Here is a 19,129-nt window from a genome sequence, read left to right on the forward strand (position 1 = left end):
TTTCATCTCTTTGAAAAAAAAAATGTTTTCGTTCAAAAATGTTCAAATGTGTGTGAAACCTTATGGGACTTAACTTCTAAGGTCATCAATCCCTAAGCTTACGCACTACTTAACCTAAATTATCCTAAGGACAAACACACACCGATGCCGAGGGAGGACTCGAACCTCCGCGCCGGCCGCGGTTGTCTCGCGGTTAAAGCGCTCAGTCCGGAACCGCGCGACTGCTACGGTCGCAGGTTCGAATCCTGCCTCGGGCATGGATGTGTGTGATGTCCTTAGGTTGGTTAGGTTTAAGTAGTTCTAAGTTCTAGGGGACTGATGACCACACAAGTTAAGTCCCATAGTGCTCAGAGCCATTTGAACCATTTGAACCTCCGCCGGGACCAGCCGCACAGTCCATGACTGCAGCGCCTCTGACCGCTCGGCTAATCCCGCGCGTCGTCTCTTTCAAGTTATCTATGAAAATTATAATAAAACGTGTATGAACTGTAAATTCAGATAAACGATATCACAGAAACCACACTGCGGCTGAAACGAATCGGAGGAATTTCATCTTTATATGCTTAAATAAGAAAAAAGAAAAGCTTCTATCCATAAACTAAATTTTCCCCACTGCTCTTGTCTCCATCGAATTGAGAAAACGTATTTTGTGTAAATGTCTCTGTAGTAGATATAGATTTGATTTATTACGAAATATGTTAAAAACGCGTTATATTCCTATTATTCTCCGATCAATTATTAAGTTGTACATGAATTATGGTTTTTGTAATCTTTGTTTCAGATAAACTAGCTGGAACAACGAGCTCAGCAGATCATGGTAAAGAGACGCAGTGTCCCGAATGCAGTTCGCGTCCAGCCACTGATTTCGTTCTGCTATAAACAAAGTGCGTCCCTGAGATTTTTTTAGGTCATTTAACTGTAACTGCAAGCATTTGGAGCAATCACAAATTACGTATGATCTGTCCACTGCCTCTGAACTGTGAATCCGCTGCTCTCTCTTCTGTCAGATACAGGCCTGGCGAAAGTGACAGTGGTGTTAAATTACTACGCCTCGTAAGTCGTAAATACTTCAGGAGCAAATTTTCTTCTGAAATTGTTGCATCCTTTTTATATGCATATGAGATGCTGTAGGAAAAACGCACGCCATCATCAACAAGGACCGTTCCTCCATTGCTCAACGAGAAATAAATTAAATTCATTTGACAAGTTGATTTCTTACCCATTTTTGCTACTTTATTCAAATATCGGAGCAAAATGCGCATTCATTCATACAGAATTAAAAATTCTAGGCAATAAGCTACACGGTTGCTTTACACTGCTGTCTATTGTTAAAAGTTGTAGCCTTCTGTGCCATGTTCAGTACGGTTCTTGGTTGTTGATATAGCTGTTTAATAACCTGTATTAAGCGCCTGGGGAAGATTTTTCTGTTTAGAAAAAGTGACAAAAAGCAGATTTCAGAGTACCTGTTGGCTCAACACAAAAGTTTTTTCTCAAGTACAGATAGTGTTGAGGATCAGTGGACGAAGTTCAAAACCGTCGTACATTATGCGTTAGATGAGTATGTGCCAAGCAAGATCGTAAGAGATGGGAAAGAGCCACCGTGGTACAACAACCGAGTTAGAAAACTACTGCGGAAGCAAAGGGAACTTCACAGCAAACATAAACATAGCCAAAGCCTTGCAGGCAAACAAAAATTACGCGAAGCGAAATGTAGTGTGAGGAGGGCTATGCGAGAGGCGTTCAATGAATTCGAAAGTAAAGTTCTATGTACTGACTTGGCAGAAAATCCTAAGAAATTTTGGTCTTATGTCAAAGCGGTAGGTGGATCAAAACAAAATGTCCAGACACTCTGTGACCAAAATGGTACTGAAACAGAGGATGACAGACTAAAGGCCGAAATACTAAATGTTTTTTTCCAAAGTTGTTTCACAGAGGAAGATTGCACTGTAGTTCCTTCTCTAGATTGTCGCACAGATGACAAAATGGTAGATATCGAAATAGACGACAGAGGGATAGAGAAACAATTAAAATCGCTCAAAAGAGGAAAGGCCTCTGGACCTGATGGGATACCAGTTCAATTTTACACAGAGTACGCGAAGGAACTTGCCCCCCTTCTTGCAGCGGTGTACCGTAGGTCTCTAGAAGAGCGTAGCGTTCCAAAGGATTGGAAAAGGGCACAGGTCATCCCCGTTTTCAAGAAGGGACGTCGAACAGATGTGCAGAACTATAGACCTATATCTCTAACGTCGATCAGTTGCAGAATTTTGGAACACGTATTGTGTTCGAGTATAATGACTTTTCTGGAGAATAGAAATCTACTCTGTAGGAATCAGCATGGGTTTCGAAAAAGACGGTCATGTGAAACCCAGCTCGCGCTATTCGTCCACGAGACTCAGAGGGCCATAGACACGGGTTCACAGGTAGAGGCCGTGTTTCTTGACTTCCGCAAGGCGTTCGATACAGTTCCCCACAGTCGTTTAATGAACAAAGTAAGAGCATATGGACTATCAGACCAATTGTGTGATTGGATTGAGGAGTTCCTAGATAACAGGACGCAGCATGTTATTCTCAATGGAGAGAAGTCTTCCGAAGTAAGAGTGATTTCAGGTGTGCCGCAGGGGAGTGTCATAGGACCGTTGCTATTCACAATATACATAAATGACCTGGTGGATGACATCGGAAGTTCACTGAGGCTTTTTGCAGATGATGCTGTGGTGTACCGAGAGGTTGTAACAATGGAAAATTGTATTGAAATGCAGGAGGATCTGCAGCGAATTGACGCATGGTGCAGGGAATGGCAATTGAATCTCAATGTAGACAAGTGTAATGTGCTGCGAATATACAGAAAGATAGATCCTTTATCATTTAGCTACAAAATAGCAGGTCAGCAACTGGAAGCAGTTAATACCATAAATTATCTGGGAGTACGCATTAGGAGTGATTTAAAATGGAATGATCATATAATGTTGATCGTCGGTAAAGCAGATGCCAGACTGAGATTCATTGGAAGAATCCTAAGGAAATGCAATCCGAAAACAAAGGAAGTAGGTTACAGTACGCTTGTTCGCCCACTGCTTGAATACTGCTCAGCAGTGTGGGATCCGTACCAGATAGGGTTGATAGAAGAGATAGAGAAGATCCAACGGAGAGCAGCGCGCTTCGTTACAGGATCATTTAGTAATCGCGAAAGCGTTACGGAGATGATAGATAAACTCCAGTGGAAGACTCTGCAGGAGAGACGCTCAGTAGCTCGGTACGGGCTTTTATTGAAGTTTCGAGAACATACCTTCACCGAAGAGTCAAGCAGTATATTGCTCCCTCCTACGTATATCTCGCGAAGAGACCATGAGGATAAAACCAGAGAGATTAGAGCCCACACAGAGGCATACCGACAGTCCTTCTTTCCACGAACAATACGAGAGTGGAATAGAAGGGAGAACCGATAGAGGTACTGAAGGTACCCTCCGCCACACACCGTCAGGTGGCTTGCGGAGTATGGACGTAGATGTAGATGTAGATGTAGATGGGGCACATTAGTCTTTCTAAACTACTCTGCAAAATATACCTGTTGACCTGATCTAAATGTTTCTCATAGCCTATAAAACCAACATGTTTCCTAACTAGGTCTTTTTCTCTATGACGTCTTATCACAGTAATACTGTCGCTCAAGATCTTCCCTTCTTAAACACACCGAGCGAGGGGGAGCGGTGGTTAACACACTGGACTCGCATTCGAGAGGATGATGGTTGGAATCCCGTCCAACCATCCAGGTTAAGGTTTTCGGTGATTTCCCTAAACGGCTTAAAAGTGACTACCCATTTGGTTCCCTTGAACAGCCATCCTCCATCCGTCTCCTGTCCAAGCTTCTTATCTGTCTCTAATGACTGTGCTGTCAATGGGACGTTAGCTATAATCTTCATCTTTTTCCCTTCCTAAGCCCAATCTGAATTTGTAAGAGTAGTGAATGGGCTATGTTTTAATAATTCCAGAATATTGGTTGTAACAGTTATTAAAAAGACTTATTCTACAGTAGTTTTTTTGAAATGGTTTATAGCCCTTTAGCCAACGGCCGTACGGCAGTAGTAAGACTAATTCCCGTCAGATCACCGAAGTTAAGAGCAGTCAGGCTTGGCTAGCACTTGGATGGGTCACCGTCCAGGTCTGCTGCGTGGGATGCATAAAGCCTTCTGAAGCCAGTTGAGGAGCTACTTGATTGAGAAGTAGCGACACCGGTCACGAAAAATGACAACGGTCGGGAGAGCGGTGTGCTGACCACATGCCCCTCCATATCCGCATCCGGTGACACCTAAGGGCTGAGGATGACACGGTGGCCGGTCGGTACCGTTGGCCCTTCAAGGACTGTGCGGACGATGTTTTTTTGTTTTTTGTTTTTGATAATTCTTTCATTATAAAACGATATTACTTCGCCTGTTCCCTATTTTCAATAAACTGAGTTTCAGCAGCAGTTCTCTGTCCTCTGTGTTAATTTCATCTGAACGTGTGGCTTTGTCTTAGGGTTGCCTGCAGCTACAGTGTCGGACGAGCGTTCAAACCAGCAGCAGCAGCAGTGGCAGTTCCGTTTTACATGCAGGATTTACTTTTGTTTGTGTCTCACATGCTTCTGTGGGGAAATGAATTGTATCTGCGTATTTTAATGCGCTGACTAGTGTATACACACTTATTCCAAGTTTTTGTGTAACTTTTAGTGCATTTGCATTATGTGAGCTGACTTTGGAGTGTAGTAAAAAAAGAACAGAAGTAGCGTAGCAACCGAACTTGGATTGCACCCAGTAACTTCTTGTGTTAGTGTTACATTATTTGTAGTCTAGACGAAAACTGATTAAAGACTGATATTAACTGTAACTTCTGTACGAACGTAGCAGAATTGACCACTGTCCGAACAGATAGATGTTGGCCACATTCAACAGGCTCCATTCTGCATCCGTGTGCTGCGGTGACATAGGGGCACCTAAGACGAATGGCTAGGCGCCTCTGGTGTCCATAGCGTCGCCTGGAGGTCTTGACGTCGCAGTGCCTTTGGATTCGCATGTCCCGACCAGCGAACGCTTACCTGACTGTGAATGGCGAACGGCGGCGGGGCCGCAAATCTCTGAGCGGAAGACGAAAGTGAAAACTGGCTACACTGCCGTTCCAATACGCCTTAAAAAACAAGTCTGAGGTATTGCCCACTACTGAAAGTGCATCTCAGACAGCTCGGGACGCTTCGTCTGTTGGCACTGAGGCCTGTCTTATTGCAGAGGGTGGGAGTGCTTTTCATGGAGAGAGCCAGTGTTAGGCGGGTGATGGAGGCCCTTAAAGAAATAGCGGACGGGTCGGGAAAGGCCAGTGTCCACTATGTATGCTTGCCTGGGATCACGTCCGAGATGTGGGGGAGGCTCTGCTGGCAACGACTAAGCGCTCTATATGCACTCCGCTGCAAATCGTGCCCCATGCTTGTACGAATGAAGCCTCCCACCTGCGTTCGGTGAAGACAGATTGGCGCGATCACGCGATGAAAGTAGAAAGTTTTGCAGCATCATTCCCAGAACCGAGCGCGGTCTGTTGGTTTGAAGCCGAGAGGAATGTTTAAAACAGAGGCTCAGACTATTCTGTGACCATTTTGGATGTCGATTTCTCGACCTCCGCTATACGGTGGAGAATTGTACCACCGGCCGCGCGGTTCTGGCGCTGCAGTCTGGAACCGCGAGACCGCTACGGTCGCAGGTTCGAATCCTGCCTCGGGCATGGATGTGTGTGATGTCCTTAGGTTAGTTAGGTTTAACTAGTTCTAAGTTCTAGGGGACTAATGACCTCAGCAGTTGAGTCCCATAGTGCTCAGAGCCATTTGAACCAATTGTACCACCCCTTATGATAGGCCACACGCACACCATTCACAGAAAGGGGCAATTTGGGTAGCAGAGCACGTGTGGCGTGGACATGTGGGTTTTTGGGATGTAGAATTCCCTCCACGCGTTCTATAAGACACGCTATGATTTCAGGCATTAAATAACGACAGCAGCATTTGCCACGGCAGATTGGAGGAACACAATCTTAAGATAGTATTACAACTGCAGGACTTTTAAGAAAAGGTCGTAAAACTAGTCTCGCCCATAAATGGTAACAATGCGCACAGGTACAGAAACCTGGCTGAAACCAGTAGTAAATTCTGTTATTGCTCGTCTGACACCAAAAAAAGAATTCGGAAGAAACTCATATGGATATGTACGAGGAGAAGTCAAAAAGTAAAGGGACTTTTGCAATTTCTCGCGGAAGGACTTGGTAACACTGCTAGTATTCAGTGCTGAAGTATTCTACACGACGTGTAACTCTTATTCCTGCGTTACTCGTTGTATTGTAGTATACCATGAAACATGGCAGCTCCATTGACGATCTCCACCTAGGAGAAAATGAGGGCAGTGATTCGCTTTTTGTTTGCGTAAGGTGTTAAACGTGCGGAAATTATTTGTCGCTGTATGGTGACAGCTGTTCATCGAGAACCAAGATCTACGAATGGAGAGAGTGTTTCAAAAATGGAAGAACTTCTTTATGGGACAGAGAAAGATTGGTCAGGCCATCGACGTCAATAATTGAGGACGATTTGGAAGTCGTTCAGGGTATGGTGATGGAAAACAGATGAATCACAGTGGACTGAATCACCAATACTTTACATATCAGTTTTGGTTCAACGTATTCCATCTTACACGACAGGTTAAATTATTGGAAAGTGTGCAAGTTGGGTACCGAAAGAACTGTCAGTGCAGCATAAGACGCAAAGGACGGACACCTCTTGTGAACATTTGGCCCGTTATCTTCGCGAGGAAGATGGGTTTTCACAGCAAATCTTTATTGTAGACGAACTGGAAAGCAAGGCTATGAGCCTTGTTTGCAAACACCCACCAGAAGTTAAGAAATTTAAACGTCAACCGTAAGCTGTTAAGATTAAGCTCACACAATTCTGCAACGTAGAAGGTGTGGTAGCTGTTCATTTCACCCAAGAGGTGAAACTGCGAGCAGTGAAAACTATTGTGGTGGTTTTCGAACAAAACTGAAACGTGCAATCAGGTCCAGACGTCGCGGCAAATAACGAAATGGTGTCATGCTGCAGCAAGATAACGCTCGGCCACATTGTGCCAACCGGACGGCCGAAACAATAAACGAGTTGGGATTCGAATTGCTGGAACACCCGCCACGCAGTCCAGACCGGCGCCAAGAAATTTCCGTATGTTTGGACCATGTGGGGAGGCTCCCAGGGAAAGGAGATCTGCAGAAGTCATTGATGTGGCACAAAACTGGTTACAGGTGCAACCAAAAACCTTTTTCCGGCGGAATCAAAAAACTTGTGAAAAGCTAGATAAAGTGCGTTGAACTGAAGGGCGGTTGTGTAGAAAAATAATGGATGTTTCACTTTTCTATCAATGGAATAAACATCCCTTTTCTCAAAAATCCCTCTAGTCTCCCAGGTGAAATACCTTGAATTCATTACGTATTAAAATACAAAACTTAAAAAAAATCAACTTTACCCGTAGGAGTGGTAGTAGGGTGAGCGTCAGTATAGAGAATTTTTTGACACTGCAATACGACATGCCACACTGGCACAGAATACTCTATACTCCTTGCTCTCAGAGACCGAGACCTTTTTAAACATCATATAGCAGGCTTTGTATCTTTGTTGAGAGGGCAGAAATGATTTGTATCCCTTACATCCGTATGATTTTCTCGGAAATTGAGCCATCGTAAGGCAGTGAAATGTTGCTTTTTGAATAATTAATAAAATAAGCACCAAACATTTAATTAATGCTAAAAGATAAAGGATGACAGCCAAAAACAGTTGCAGGATAAAAATTTATTAAAATTTCTTGACCATGGTTTCGGTACATATCAATATACCTTCATCAGAAGTAAAAAATCTGAAATTACATCATGTAATGGAGATTAATAAAACAATTATGCCAAAGGCGTCGTCAATAATTGAGACATCTTCTCCATTTGTACAACATGACTATGGGCACAGGGAGTTCATAGGCGAAGTAATGGTGCTAAACTGTTCGCTTTGATCCTGTGCCCATAGTCATGTTGTACAAATGGAGAAGATGTCTCAATTATTGACGACGCCTTTGGCATAATTGTTTTATTAATCTCCATTACATGATGTAATTTCAGATTTTTTACTTCTGATGAAGGTATATTTATATGTACCGAAACCATGGTCAAGAAATTTTAATAAATTTTTATCCTGCAACTGTTTTTGGCTGTCATCCTTTATCGTGAAGAAATTCAACAGTTGCTGTTGCAGCCATGTTTAAAATCTTGAAATGCTAAAAGGTATTAAGAATAAATTTCCTCTGTGTAAATAAATCTGTAAAGTAAGGAGAAAAGGTCATAATTTAATATAAAAAATGTATTTTTATACTGTTCACATAAAGATTGGTCCAGAGAAATGTCGAGAAGCTTTGTAAAAGACGCTTTGTAAAGTAAATTGAAGGTAGTCGACGTAATTTGTTTTGGCTGTATAAAAGCTACGCTCCAGCCTTTCTCACTCTCTCTCTCTCTCTCTCTCTCTCTCTCTCGTTTGTTTTTGATTAATGTCCCATAAAATGTCAAGTGTCGCTGTCGTATCTGTAACTTTTGGTTAATAATTACGTTAATTTAACGGTAAGGGCAGTTTTTGAATCAAGAAACATACTTTCTCTTCCATTAATGCCGCATCTCAATTTATTATGTTGCGTTTTAGAACTTTTTCAGGCTGCAGCGAAGGAGAGTTGCCGACGAATTGTCTGGTGGTCACAGCCGAACGCTACTTAATCGGCATTAACTTTATCAAACTCTCATTTCAGCGTCCCTGAGATCACTTTTGCCTATCTTTTCTATCACATCCGAGCAATATAATTATGCAAACTGCGTGATTTTGGGATCGGTCACTGGCCCCTAAACAATGCCGTCGGTCAACGTTCTCGTCTGTCCGATGGGAATCCGATGCCGGATGGCAGAATGAAAATTAATTATTAAGCAAGTAAAAATTTTATACGAACCGTTTTACTATTTCAGAAACTTTGTGACCAGCAGAAGCGATTGAAAGTTTTATAATATTTATAATATCGGTAGTATTACATTGGCGCCCAACGTGGGGGGTTGGCCGCCGTGGCCGAGCGGTACTAGGCGCTTCAGTCCGAAACGGCGCTGCTGCTACGGTCGCAGGTTCGAATCCTACCTCGGGCATGGATTTGTGTGATATTCTTAGGTCAGTTAGGTTTAAGTAGTTTTAAGTCTAGGGTACTGAGGACCTCACATGTTAAGTCCCATAGTGCTTAGAGCCATTTTGATCCAACGTAGGGCTCGAACAAAAAATTGTATGATGTTTGTGGTGTCACCGCCAGACACCACACTTGCTAGGTGGTAGCTTAAATCGGCCGCGGTCCATGTAGTACATGTCGGACCCGCGTGTCGCCACTGTGATCGCAGACCTAGCGCCACCACCAAGGCAGGTCTCGTGATACGAGAGAGGACTCGAACCCAGTTGTACGAGAACCTAGCTACCGCCCAGTTGTACGAGAACCAAGCTACCGCCCAGTTGTACGAGAACCTAGCTACCGCCCAGTTGTACGAGATCCTAGCTACCGCCCAGTTGTATGAAGCCTTTCTCTCTCATTAGCCGAGAGACAGAATAGCCATCAGCTAAGTTAATGGCAACGAACTAGCAAGGCGCCATTTGTATCAGTGCCTATAGCTTACGAGTATTCAAGAGAGATGTATTCCAAAGAACAATTAAAAGATAAGTAATAAGCATCTACATACTTTTCTTCTTATTCATTTATAAGTTCTCATGTTCCAGACTTCACGCCCGTCTGCTTTATGCCGTGCGTGCACTATCGGCTACAGCGTTAGTCTAGCATTCCTTTTCAGCCATCAACTTCACGGTGTCGGCCCAGCTACCGACACAACATTTATTGGCGACGAGGATGGGATAAGTGAACTTTTTCTGATTGCTTACATTTAATTGTGTCATGGCTTCGCCACATTCTCCAGATGTACTGTCCGAATTTTATCGCTTGCAGAATCAGCAGACGCAGGCGTTACTGGATGCCCTTGGACAGCTCGTCCAGGGTCAACGTACCATTCAAACCGATGCGGCCGCCGCCGCTTCTTCGCTACCGCTGCCACTAAACGCTGGTGCACCTCCCTTTCGACCATACGTGGCAGCCGATGAGACGTGGCAAGAGTGGTCTCGCCAGTTCACCTTTCACCTTGCTGCCTACAGAATTCAAGGTAAAGAGCGGCAGCCGTTTTTGCTTTCTTGTGTCGGTGTGTCCACATACCGTGTGATAGTGAAATTGTTTCCCCGACGCGACGTAGCAACTCTGTCCTACGAGGAAATTTTGTCTGCATTAGATGCCTATTTCAAAGAAACAGTTAATGTGGTTGCAAAACGGTATACGTTCTTTCGTACAAAACGTACGGCCGGTCAAACTAATAGGGAGTGGGTAGCAACATTGCAAGGACTTACTAGGGACTGTGCCTTTGAATGTGACTGTGGTCTTTCTTATTCAGATACAATGGTGCGTGATGCAATTGCACAGAACGTTTCTGATGTTCGCATACGGGAGCAAATTTTGAAACTGGTTAATCCCTCCCTTCAACAAGTGACAGACATATTGGATAGACAGGACACACTTGACTGTGCTCAGGAATCTTTTGAAACTTCGCCAGCCGTGTGTAACATTAACCGGCCCGCTGGACGCGCTGCGCGGCCCGGTAACCGGGCCTTGTGCCCGTCGACACAGCGGCCGCCGCGTGCTAAGCCAGGTGTGCCGCGCCAGCCCACAAATGCAGTGAAATCATGCCCGCGGTGTGCTACTAGACATTCGCGTGAACATTGCCCGTCACGCCAAGCTATTTGCTTTTTCTGCAATAAGAAAGGACATGTTCAAAGTGTTTGCCAGAAAAAGCTCAGATCAGACAATCACAATCATTCCAGGCCCTTTGCTTCGCGCCGGAATCGAACCAAGGACGCTCAGGCTCGTGGACCTTCGCCTATGGACATTCATGTCGTTAATTCCACTTCGTCCAGTGACACTTTCTCTAACTGTAACTGTGTTCGTCCCACAAAAACTGTGCGTCGACGTCGCCGGAAATCACGTCAATTAGCAAGTGATTCTGTACCAGTGTCTGTTCCAATTGCACAAAACAGTCGCTCTTGTCGTCAGCAGAACAATAAACTTTTTGTGGACTTAGACTTTGACGGCCAAGTGATACCATTCCAGCTCGATACCGGAGCTGCAGTTTCATTGCTCAATCACGACACGTACAAACAACTGGGCCAACCTCCGTTGCGTTCCGCAAATGTTAAGCTAACTACATATTCCGGACAGAAAATTCCTGTGTTAGGACAGTGCAGCCTTCGTGCAACATACAAGGGACAAACAAAACTTGTGTCATTTTACGTTCTTCGTTCTTCTTCTGCAGTGAACTTGTTTGGTCTCGATTTATTTAAGTTGTTTAACATGTCTATTGTAAATCAGGTCCTATCAGTGAATCAGACTGTGCCTACAGACAGTGTTTCTCGGCTGTGTGACGAATTTGCAGACATTTTTGCACCGGGCTTAGGTTGCGCTAAAAACTATGAAGCACATTTAGAACTGAATGTAAACGCGCAACCGAAATTTTTCAGGGCGCGCAATGTTCCCCACGCATTGCGTGATGAGGTCGCCAGAACGTTACACGATCTCGAATCACAGGGTGTAATTGAACGTGTGCAAGCTTCTCTCTGGGCCTCACCCTTAGTAATTTTGCCAAAACCTTCCGGAAAATTGAGACTTTGCGTGGACTTCAAGGCCACTGTGAATCCACAGCTAGTGACTGCTACTTTTCCTTTGCCCCGCCCGGAAGATCTTTTTGCTAAACTGTGCCCGGGAAAATATTTTTCAAAGTTGGACCTAGCCGATGCGTACTTGCAAATACCGGTGGACGACGAATCCCAGCGCGTATTGGTGGTTAACACGCATCTTGGATTGTACAGCTTCAAAAGACTGCCTTTCGGGTGTGCATCCGCCCCTGCCTTGTTTCAGCAATATTTACAAACTATTTGTGCATCGGTCCCTACTGCAGCAAACTATCTGGACGATATAGTGATCTCCGGACAGACAGAAGAAGATCATCTTGCGAATTTACGAACATTATTTCAGGTCTTGCTGCAAAATGGTCTTCGCTTGAGGAAGGACAAATGTGTGTTTTTTGCTCGTGACTTACCATACCTGGGACATGTCATTAATGCCCAAGGCATACATCCAAGTCCAGAGCACCTCCGTGCCATACACGATTTGCCTTCCCCTCAAAATCTGAAACAGCTACAGAGTGTGTTGGGTAAAATTAACTATTATCATAAATATGTGCGCAATGCCTCTTCCATTTCAGCTCCGCTTCATCGCTTACGCCGTAAAGGTGTTCCGTTCGTCTGGACGACGGAATGTGAACGCGCCTTTCGCCAGTTGAAATCGGCGTTGCTTTCTAATACTTGCCTTACGCCATTCGATCCCCAGAAACCCCTTTTGTTGATGGTAGATGCATCGGATTTCGGGATCGGTGCTGTACTTGCGCACAAAGTTGGCTCCCATGATCGCCCTATTGCCTTTGCGTCCAAATTGCTCTCGTCTGCGCAAAGAAATTATTCACAGATAGAGAAAGAAGCTTTAGCTCTCGTGTTTGGTGTTACTAAGTTCCATGATTTCTTGTATGGTCGTCACTTTACCATCATCACAGACCACAAACCTTTGACATCGCTTTTTCATCCGACCAAGCCTGTACCTCCACGTACAGCGCAGAAATTCATTCGCTGGTCTATTTTCCTCTCGCAGTACCGCTACGATATCTTGTATCGGTCCACTGCTAAGCACGGAAACGCCGATGCGTTGTCCCGTTTGCCTGTTGCTGAGGATAAAGCATTCGATTCTTCCGAACTTGCTTGCATGTTCATTGATTCGGAAACCGATGAAGTGGTCGAATCGTTTCCGATTGATTTTCGTCGTGTCGCTACAGCCACAGCTGCTGACCCTGTCCTTGCTACTGTTTTACGTTTTGTTGCTACGCAATGGCCTTTGTCAAAGTCTCGGATCGAGGATCCGTTGGTTCGCCGATTTTTTGCTCACAAGGAGAGACTTTTTGTTCGACGTGGTGTTTTGTTGTTGCGTTCTGATAATGATCAGTCCAGAGTCGTGGTCCCACGTTCGTTACAGTCCTCTGTTTTACGGCTTCTTCACCAAGGACATTGGGGTATAGTGCGAACGAAACAACTTGCTCGTCAGCAATGTACTTGGTTCGGAATCGATGCTGCGATTACGAATATGTGTTCTTCGTGCCCGGCGTGTGCCGAACAACAATCCGCACCGCCGCGGAAAGCCTTTGCGTGGCCAAAAGCCACTTCCCCTTGGCAACGCTTGCACATTGATTTTGCTGGTCCATTCTGGAATGCTCGATGGTTGGTTCTGGTCGACGCCTTCCGTAATTTTCCTTTTGTTGTCCGGATGTCTTCCACGACGTCCTCCGCCACCATCCAAGCGTTGTCTGCTATCTTTTGCATTGAAGGTCTTCCGCAGACTATTGTTTCCGACAATGGCCCACAATTCATGTCCGCAGAATTTCAGTCATTCTGCCAGGCCAATGGTATTCAACATCTGACATCCGCGCCGTTTTCGCCTCAGTCCAACGGTGCCGCTGAACGATTGGTCCGGACTTTCAAGTCACAGATGTTGAAATTGAAAGAGTCGCATTCTCGGGAGGACGCATTGTTGCTCTTTTTGTCTTCGTATCGCTCTCAGCCCCGAGATGGTCGCTCGCCGGCTGAGTTGCTCCACGGTCGTCCTCATCGCACCTTGATGTCTTTGCTGCATCCGCCGCATCAGGTTCCTGTGCAGCGGCAGCCTCCTGCTTTTGCTCCAGGCGACGTTGTATTTTATCGCAACTATCGAGGTTCACGGCGTTGGCTCGCAGGGCGCATTCTTCGCTGCCTCGGCCGCGCGATGTATTTGGTTTTGGGGGCCTCTAGTGAGGTGCGTCGGCATCTCAATCAGCTGCGCCTCTGTCGTCGCTCGGGTTCTGCCGCTCCCCGTCTGCTTTCAGCGACGGTGCCGTCCGGTCAGCGCCCTGGGGACCCATCTACTGGCTCGCCTCATCCCCAGGTGTTACCGACGATGCCTTCCATTTTGCCCCATGGCGACGCGCCGCCGCCGCCGCAGCAGCAGCAGCCGCCGCCGCCGCCGCCGCTTGTTCTCCCGCCGGCGCCGCCCGCGTTCGACGCTTCGTTGCAGCCGCCAAGCGCCTCCCAGGGTCACGCGCCGCCGGTCGCTTCCCGTGACCAGCTGTCCTCCGCCATGGAACTCCCGCCCGCTCCGGACCACATGACGTCATCGCGCGTCGGCGACCCCGACGCCATGGAAATCGACCCTTCGGTCCCTCCTGTCTTATTACGGGCGCATACACCACATGTTGACGTGCCCCCTGGACTAGTTTTGCAGGCGTTTCCTAGCTCCCCTCGGACCGGATGGCCGGGTGCGGGTGGCACAGCCTCGCCTGTTGTTAGGCTCCCCACCTCATCGCATACGTCAACATGTGGTCCTCCCCACGGCGGGCGGAAGCCTTATCTCACGACCGTTCGCCGATTTGCGGGGGAGGAATGTGGTGTCACCGCCAGACACCACACTTGCTAGGTGGTAGCTTAAATCGGCCGCGGTCCATGTAGTACATGTCGGACCCGCGTGTCGCCACTGTGATCGCAGACCTAGCGCCACCACCAAGGCAGGTCTCGTGATACGAGAGAGGACTCGAACCCAGTTGTACGAGAACCTAGCTACCGCCCAGTTGTACGAGAACCAAGCTACCGCCCAGTTGTACGAGAACCTAGCTACCGCCCAGTTGTACGAGATCCTAGCTACCGCCCAGTTGTACGAGAACCTAGCTACCGCCCAGTTGTATGAAGCCTTTCTCTCTCATTAGCCGAGAGACAGAATAGCCATCAGCTAAGTTAATGGCAACGAACTAGCAAGGCGCCATTTGTATCAGTGCCTATAGCTTACGAGTATTCAAGAGAGATGTATTCCAAAGAACAATTAAAAGATAAGTAATAAGCATCTACATACTTTTCTTCTTATTCATTTATAAGTTCTCATGTTCCAGACTTCACGCCCGTCTGCTTTATGCCGTGCGTGCACTATCGGCTACAGCGTTAGTCTAGCATTCCTTTTCAGCCATCAACTTCACGGTGTCGGCCCAGCTACCGACACAACAATGTTAATTGATGCTTGTTTGCTCTATTTTTATGAACCACCTGTATTGTTGGAGTCAGGAAAAAACTTATGACGCCTACAAGAAACCTAAATAAAATTAACTGATGTAACGGGAATTAAAAAGGGACTCCAAACATCAACTCGGAGAAAAACGTATGGTCATCAAAATGTTACCAGCTGCCTCTGCTATGGTACTCTGCAACGCGTAGCTCATTTAACTCGTGGTCAGTTTCGGATTTTCTTGCGTAGTTTGCGACTTAGTAATTGCAGTAGGCACTGTTGCTAAGAGCTATATTAAGATGGTTACTTTTGCGCTGCGCGCAAGCAAGATGAAAACGAGTAACAGTTGATTGTTTTAGTTCGAAGCATTAGTTTCTTGTCAATTTACGTTAATTATTCAGTGTGTTGTCAAGAGATATTATTTTGCAGTATATTTTCAATTTGTGTTATGACAAAGATAGGTAAATTTGAAAACTGATTCTGCAAACGACAGCGTTTCTGAAAATAACGCCGATGGCGGGAACAATAGTACCGATCCAACGGTGGCAGAATCCGATGCTCAAAATATGCAGGCAGAAGCTAATATGCAGGCACAAACAACTGAAAGTGTCGACAAATATCTCCTCCCGTCGTAGATCCCATTTCTGTATTAGTCAATAAAATTGCTGAGATGATTAATGCTCGCGATTAAGAACATGTAAAGAGAATTCATGAACGCGATGAAGTACACACTTTCAGAAAGGGGCAAACAACTGGCTTTACAAGTCTCTATGCAGTTAAATATTACTCTTGTTGAGAGAGATGTGGCACTGACATCTCAAACAAATAATACCTTGACTGAACGTGACAAACAGATTTCCACTCAGGTAAATGAGGAACTAACAAAAAAATTAAACACTGGCTTAAGAACAATAGCATAAGAAATTAACAGTCTAAAAGAAGCATACAAGGATTTACCAGAAAGCGTTTCCAAACAATCAAAAGATGTGAAAACAATACAATCAGCACAGAAGGCTGTGGAAGATACGTTGTGCGAATTAAGGCAACGTGTCCACAGCCTGTCTGTAGAACCAGAATAAATGTTGAAAACCCGGTTAGATGAGCAAGATGAAAAATTAAATACTGAACTCACCAAGTGGCAGAAAGACAAAATGCTCACCGGTAAACTAAAGACAGAGTGGAAAAGCGCACTACAACGCGCTGGGAGGGGAAGCGATGGCATGGCAAAACAAACGCTCCGCTGTAAAATAGACCACATAAAGCACATGATACATCACGACCTTCCACAGTGGCGAGACGAAGTTTCGTCACAGGTGAAAGAAGTGTGCCGTGCGATGGAAACAATACCACAGCCGCCACGGGAAGCACCGACTATCGATACGCAAATGCAGGATGCATACAATGCAGGACCACAGAGGCCAGGGCCATATTTTGGAGCGTATCAGCTTTGCAAACCGCGCAGTACAACAACGGCGTGATGACATGGGGCAAGTGAAACCTTAACAGTGCTCTTCCAGGAAGAAAGCCTTTTAAAGCACTGACGATTTCGGGTCTTTATACCAGACAAGAGACAAGTCCATGCCGCAGTTTTTATACATTACGTTCATTCCGCAAGGTATTGACCAGCTCATGCAATGAGTGGCAGAGAATACAACTCGTTGCCTCACATATCCAAGGAGATGGTGCTTTATGGGTTACCGAAGCCAGAGAGAACTGTATACATTATGAACAATTCGTAAAGGCTTTTCTTGCTAAGCACTGGTCAGTGAGCATGCAAGAACGCCTTACAAATAGGTCTTCAGCCCAGATATTAACAATTCGAAGCATGGTTGGCTGAGGAAGTATTTCAAAAAATACGTTAATTTCACGAGATACTGGGACAAGCAGGTCGCGCACGAAGATGTATTACGCATCTTTAAGGCAAAGTTACCTGCGCACGTAAGAGAAAAGTTAATAACAGTCCCTGATTTTGTCAGTGGTCGGTACCATAGACGTAATACGAGAAGATGCTAAAAGCAGCACTGGCAACAGCAGCTGGCAGTCTGTGAATAGGAACGGATACGGCCACTAACGGCAGCGCGTCGCAAACCGGACACGCAAATCATAACGTTAACAGTGGTGGTCCACGGGGGACAGACATTCTTTCAAAGGCAGAGACGAAATAATAATCGGTACCATCCCAGTTAGAAAAATTACCGACACAGGAACCAACACAACAACAATAGGAATCAAGGCCACAATCAGTGGTCGCAAAATAATCAAGGGCAAGGTACACCTGTAAACCAAAGCAGGAATAATCATGTCGCCCGGATAGTCGAGGTGATTGAATCGACACCGACGACAATGTCCGGGGCGTCAAACTAAACACAGCTGTATCGGGCTCCCTGATACACTATGCGATCAAAAGTATCAGGACACCTGCGTGGAAATGACTTACAAGTTCGTTGCGCCCTCCATACGTAATGCTGGTATTCAATATTGTGTTGGTCCACCCTTAGCCTTGACTACAGCTTCCACTCCCGCAGGCGTACGTTCAATCACGTACCGGAAGGTTTCTTGGAAAATGAGAGCCCATTCTTCACGGAGTGTTGAGCTGAGGTGAGGTATCGATGTCGGTCGGTGAGGCCTGGCACGAAGTCGGCGTTCAAAAACACCCCAGAGGCATTCTATAAGATTCAGGTCAGGCCTCTGCGCAGGCCAGTCCATTACAGGGATGTTATTGTCGTGTAACTACTCCGCCACAGGCCGTGCATTATGAACAGGTGCTCGATCGTGTTGAAAGATGCAATCGCCATCCGCGAATTGCTCTTCAGCAGTGGGAAGCAACAAAGTGCTTAAAACAATCAATGGAGGCCTGTGCTGTGATAGTGCCACGCAATACAAGGGGTGCAAGCCCCCTCCATGAAATACAAGACCACACCATAACACCGCCGCCTCCGAATTTTACTCTTGTCACTAGACACGCTGGCAGAAGACGTTCACCGGGCATTCGCCGTACCCACATCCCGCCATCGGCTCGCCACATTGTGTACCGTGATTCGTCATTCCACCCGTTTTCCCACTGTTCAGTCGTCCAATGTTTACGCTCCTTACACCAAGCGAGGCGTCGTTTGGCATTTACCGGCGTGATGTGTGGCTTATGAGCAGTCGCTTGACCATGAAATCCAAGTTTTCTCAACTTCCGCCTAAATGTCATAGTACTTACAGGATCCTGATGCAGTTTGAAATTCCTGTGTGATGGTCTGCATAGATGTCTGTCTATTACACATTACGACCCTCTTCAGCTGTCGGCAGTCTCTCAGTTAACATCACATATCCACTTCACTATCACATCGGAAACAGTGGATTTAGGGATGTTTATGAATGTGGAAATCTCGCGTACAGACGCATAACACAAGTGACGCCCAGTCACCTGAGTGCGTGAGTTCCACGGAGCTCCCCATTCTGGTTGGTTGGTTGGTGTTGGGGAAGGAGACCAGACAGCGTGGTCATCGGTCTCATCGGATTACGGAAGGATGGGGAAGGAAGTCGGCTTTGCCCTTTCAGAGGAACCATCCCGGCATTTGCCTGGAGCGATTTAGGGAAATCACGGAAAACCTAAATCAGGATGGCCGGACGCGGGATTGAACCGTCGTCCTCCCGAATGCGAGTCCAGTGTCTAACCACTGCGCCACCCCGCTCGGTCCCCATTCTGCTCTCTCACGATGTCTAATGACTACTGAGGTCGCTGATATGGAGTAGCAGCACCTAATATGAAAAACGTATGTTTTTGGAGGTGTCCGGAGAATTTTGTTCACATAGTGTAGCAGTCGCGGGACGGAATGGGGGCAGTAGTTTGAATGAGCAGGTAAACATTG

This window comes from Schistocerca piceifrons, chromosome 6, assembly GCF_021461385.2.
Source record: "Schistocerca piceifrons isolate TAMUIC-IGC-003096 chromosome 6, iqSchPice1.1, whole genome shotgun sequence".
NCBI classification, from domain to species: Eukaryota; Metazoa; Arthropoda; class Insecta; order Orthoptera; family Acrididae; genus Schistocerca; species Schistocerca piceifrons.